The sequence below is a fragment of the Gavialis gangeticus genome, unplaced genomic scaffold, assembly GCF_001723915.1.
Source record: "Gavialis gangeticus isolate Ggan-Ray unplaced genomic scaffold, GavGan_comp1, whole genome shotgun sequence".
Classification (NCBI taxonomy): domain Eukaryota; kingdom Metazoa; phylum Chordata; order Crocodylia; family Gavialidae; genus Gavialis; species Gavialis gangeticus.
In genome coordinates, this window is record NW_017729034.1 from 7,378,125 (window position 1) to 7,383,922 (window position 5,798).

Sequence of the window (5,798 nt, forward strand, 5' to 3'; positions counted from 1 at the left end):
CATTCCCCACCAAGTCATCCCTATTTGTGAGCAGCAGGGCAAGAAGAACACAGCCCCTGGTTGGCTGCTCCAGCACTTGCACCAGAAAGTTGTCTCCAGTACTCTCCAAAAACTTCCTGGATTGCCTGAGCGCTGCTGTATTGCCCTCCCAGCAGACATCAGGGTGATTGAAGTCCCCCATGAGAATCAATCCATCCCATACAAATCCTCAGTGGTGACACATAGGGGGTGCACGGAGGTGCATGTGCACCTCCTGAGAGCGCTGGTACACCCCCTGATGGCTGCACTTGCTGCTTAGGCGATGGGCAGGTGGGAACTCACCTCTGGAGTCTCTCTAACCTCCTTGTGCTTTTTAAACTGTGGAACCCAAAACTGCACACAGTACTTTAGATAAGGCTTAACCAGTACTAAATGAAGCAGCACTATCACCTCCCATGCCTTGCACCTAATGTCCTATTGATGCAGCCAAAAACCATGTGGCCTTTGTTCAGCTGTAGGTTGTAAGTCTGCAGTCTAAAACCGCAGTGGAGGTAGGGAGGTCCTTGCTGTGTTGATTCCTTGTAGCAAGGATCACCAGTTTCATCACACTTCTGTCACCTCCCCCTGGAAATGGACAGAGACATTTCTAAAGACCCCAGCTGAAATCAGAACCCCATTGTGACCAACTACATATAAACACATGAAGAAAGAGACAGTCCCTACCCCAAACAACTCCCAGTCTTAATTGACAGAAGACAGGAAATGAGACAAGGAAAAGTGCATTCCCTAGGGTCACATAGCAGGTCAGTGACAGGGATGGGATTATAATCCAGGCCTACCAATTCCCCATCCAATCTCACCCACTCACCCATTATTCAGTCCTGCCTCTCAAGGCAGCCTGAACTCACGTAATGTATGCATTGCACCTGCAGATACTACTTCACAATCCCATTTACTTCAAATCAAATGTTAGAGTCCCAGTTTTACTTCGAAAAGCCCTTATAAGGAAAGCCTGCCCCTATGCCTCCTGCAAGTCTTTCAGGATAGCTGTGAAAAAATCCAGCTGGGAGGGGCAAGGCCTATGCCATGCTGCTCTAAGAGGAACTTCTCAAGACAGGTGGGATAAAAGGAGGACTCCAAAAAAAATTTTTCTGCGAGTACTTTCTCCAGTGGTTTTGGTAGTACATGTGCCCTGTAATTGAGTTTTACTCACATGTGAATGATCACAGAAAGTAGATTTCAAGTCGGTGTGTGCCAGGGTTTGTTGACAAGCAGAAGATTATCCATCTTAGTTACATATATTGTTCTTGTCACTGTAGTATCCAAACACCTTGAACATCCAATGCCTCACACCGTTGCAAGGTAGGACAGTACTATTTTCCTCACTCTGAAACTGGAGTGAGGTAACAGATAAGCTACAGTTTCTTGTTATGGCTCTGGAGGCATGTTGAAGGTTGCTCTTAGTTGAACCAACTATTAATAGAGATCTAGCCATTTGCGTTGGGGAGTAAAAGATGTCTGGATTTAATGCAGGCCACATCACTCCCTTGTGTGCCACTGGCTAAGAAACTGAAGTGTTTGAACCTCACTAGCCTGGGGGCGATTAGGCTTGCATGTACCTTTAACTTGAGTTTGACTTATGTGGCAACATAGCAGAGAGAGAAAGTTTCATGCCCATTGTTGCAATAGGAAGCACATGGAACTGAAACCAGGCCCATCACTTTAACTGCTGGACTGCTCTCCGCATTGTATCATTCTACGTTAGGGGGTTATTTAAGCTGATTTAAATAGGAGCAAAAGTCTGAGGACACCCTTATTTCAGTTTTATTTGCATCAATGAGGAACAGCCAGCCAAACAAAAGAAAGCCATTCTTCAATGAGAACATCCATAGGACATTTCACTCTGGTTTTACTAAACTGGTGCAAGCATGTGAGCAGAAAGGGCCCTAGTGGCTTACTGGACATCAGAAGCAGCAGGCTATAATGACCAAGCTATATGGGTGCAGTTGTTAGGACTTGTCCTTTGCATCTCCCTCATGTCTAAACAAGTCCATTTTGAAGATAAATTTGTCTCTTCTCTGCTGCTATGGCCATCTCTCTTCATTGCTTGCTGATGGATCAGTAAAGGCAGTTAGCATATTTCATAGGGGAGACTGCTTTCCATTGCAAAAGGGCTGGCTTTTCAAAAAGCCCTTTGCATATCCCCGGTCAGAGCCAATTGAGTTGGAAAAGAATACGACCCCCATCTGTGATAGCCAGCATCCTGCATGCACACAAACATATTTTTCTTACGCGAAAGAACGCGGTAATTGCATGTGTAGGTACACATGCAATTGCCATGTGTTCTTCTGCATAAGAAAAAAATTACATTTCAGCTCTGCCACCAGCCAACCAATCTTACAGTTGCCTGATTTTTTCCAGGGATCATGCCTTGGGCAAAAACTGTACATCCCCAAAAGGGAGGAACCAATGTTTAGCAGTCCTCTAGTCCAGTGGTTTTCAACATTTTTTTAGCCAGGACCTATTTATAAACATTGATGGCCAGTCCTGAACCAGTGCCCCTCACTTCCTGCTGCCCCCACTCCCCCAGTAGGTGGGGCAGTAGGGGTGTGTGGGGGGTGGAAGCGGGGGTGGTGTGAGGTATGGTGGGCCCCAAGCAGCCCCTTGCATGCTGGAACTCTCCCAGCCTGCAAGGGAAAAACTACGGCTTCCCAAGTTTTTCTTCTTTTCTCCTTTATGACATCTGGGTTGAGAAACATTGCTCTAGTCCTGCTCATCTGCCCCGTCTGTCCTGTTCTTCCATCTACCCAAGAAAATCAAACCTTCAATGGCTTCTTTGCACCCTCCTGATGACAAACATTGTCGTAATCTAGTCAGGATAAATATCAACATGAGATTTAAGTGACTAATCACAACTGACCAGCTATAGCTCAAATACCACATAAGTCATCTGCTGCAAAAGTTTTGTGAACAACCCACATGCCATAAAATGGAATGCTGGAGTTTGGAGCATGTGTGATGGGATCTCAGGAAATTCAACTCAAGGAAGTGGCTGCCTATTTACAAGCACTATAAATGATCTCTGGAGTGAAAACCATCAGTTAAGGCATCCAGAGCTTCCTGAACAAATTGAGCACATTGTGATTATTAAAATGAATAGGTGGCCACCTTATTCAAGGACTGGTTAAACTGAAGGAGGCAGCTGGGCTTAAGAGAATCCTGCCAGATGAGAAAAATTCTTCTCATGGAGTGTGAAAGGGAGGAGGAAGGGGGGAGGGGGAAAAGAGAGAGAGAATGATAGAAAATTCCTCTTGGGGAACCAGGATCTTGTGGGGAGAAAAAAAAAAAGAAAAGAAAAAGAAAAAAAAAAAAAGCAGCCCCGCAGAAACACATGGGGTTATTATTAGCTCCATTTATGCCTTTAACAAGTGATGAAAGGGTCAGACTCTGAGGTTTTCCTTCCCACTAATGGAAGGAGACACTCCCAGGCTTGCGAGTTGTAATTTGAGTTGGTTTACTTGAATTGTAATTATGGGCTTATCACCACAAAACACAGATTACCAAGAAGCAATTAGCACCACTTGTCATAACCATGCTAAATCTGTCATTACTGGTTTATAGCCCTATCCATCCAAGCACCCACCATAAGGACTCTGCAGGCAAGCCAGGCTAACTAGCAAAGACCTTCCCTCCAGCAATGGGTTTCTAGGCAAAGGAAGCCAAGTTTAGATCAGTGTAATGCATGAAGTGGGAGGCAGTCAGCAGGATTAAAACTGTGTGCTTTCTTCACACTTTAGGGTTGTTGGTTGTAGCTGTGTTGGGCTAAGGACAGAAGCAGACAATTGCTGCAATACAAAGAGAAAATCCCTGTGAACCATGCACCATTAGTTATGACATACCACGTTTCCCTGGAACCTATGTGGAAAATCCTCAAATAATTGCAGCCCATACAAGAAGACAACCCAACTCTTAAAGAGATGTTTCCAGAACCACCCATCCTCGCCTTTAAACAAGCACCGAACATCGCCAACCTCATCACCAGAAGCAAACTTCCTATGGCTCAAAGCACACTGAATGGATCCAGGCCATGCCAGGACAAGAAATGCAAAACCTTCTGTGACGGGGGCCATCCTGGGGCTAGTCACAATATCGGCTCACCCACCTGTCTAGGGCAGTCCGCCTTGACTCGCCTTTCACTGGGGAGGCACTGGTGTAGCACTTCCTGGAAACTGCCCTGCCACAGGCAGTCCCACCACACCATCCAACCCTAGCAGGGTGTAGTTTTAGGTCATGCCCCAGGACCAACTGCAGGCCTACCTGCCCTGCTCTTTCTTCGCTCCTCTGGGCTCCCTGAGATTCTTCTGGGGCTGCTCCCTCCTGGGCACTCTATTCCAGCCTCCACCATCACATCACGCTTAGTCCTTGGCCCCATCTCTCTCAGGCCCCTTATAAGCTACCTCCCATCAGGAGGCTGGGCTTCAGCCTCTGTCATATTAGCGTACTGGCCAGCTGACTGCCTATCCTCTTTTGGCAGTGATGTCTCCCCCCACCAAGGGGACCGTCAGCCTCTTCTAGGCTCTGGCCTTGCCTCTAGGCCAGTAGGGGAGGAAGTAGCCCTCTGCAGCCCTGACCTACCCCTCATGGTGGGGTTTACATGCCCTTTGGCCTATCAGTCCTGGCCCCCTTACTTTGACCAGCTGAGGTTCAGAGGGTCAGTCTAGCAGCAGATATCCTTCCTACTCAGCAGGGATTTCCCCTGGGACCCACCATAAAGCCTACAACTCACACCAGGTTTGCCTAGAGCCCCAGAGGTCTTCTACCCAGCATCCTTTTCCTCCACTGGGCTCATCTAAGCCCCTGGCTTCACCACCAGTTGTAATCAGGGGCTTGCCTAGCCTCTCAGTAGGCCTGCACTCTCAAAGCCCCCTTCCTAGGCTGGCCTAGCTCTTCCTTAGGCGCATAGCCATTTCCTTGAGGGTTGGGACCCCCTGGGTCCCTAGGAACTTCCTCCTTCCCCATAGATCCTACCCTGATCTATGGAGTGCTCCTGGGACCAGAAGAACTCAGGCTGGTAATGTTACTCCAGCAACAAAAAATTGTTTTTCAGATATATAGGGAGTAAAAGGAAGGCCCAGGGTGGAATAGGACCAGTGCTGAATGGGCAAAAGCAATTGGTGACAGACAGGGAGGACAAGGCTGAATTCCTCAATGTTCTTTGCCTCAGTTTTCCTAAACGAGGGGCAAGACAAGTCTCACAATGGGATTGTAGAGAGGCAATTGCGGGGAGTCAGACTACCAAACGTTGACCCTGAGATGTTGCAGTGTCACTTGGAAGGACTGGATGCATTCAAGTCAGTAGGCCTGGATGAGCTCCATCCAAGGGTACTGAAGGCACTGGCTGATGTCATTGCACAGCCACTGGGGATAATATTTGAGCACTTGTGGCACACGGGACAGGTCCCGGAGGACTGGAAAAGGGCCAATGTGGTCCCTATTTTCAAGAAGGGGAGGAAGGAGGATCCAGGCAACTATAGGCCAGTCAATCTCACGTCCATTCTTGGCAAAGTCTTTGAAAAGATTATTAAGGCTCATATATGTGAGAGCCCAGCAGGAAAAATTATGCTGAGGGGAAACCAGCACAGGTTCGTAGCAGGTAGATCATGCCTGACTAATCTAGTCTCTTTTTATGACCAGGTTACAAAATACCTCGACACAGGAGTAGTAGTTGATATCATTTACTTAGACTTCAGGAAGGCCTTTGATACGGTATTCCACCCCATACTGGTGAACAAGTTAAGAGGCTGTGACTAGGATGATCA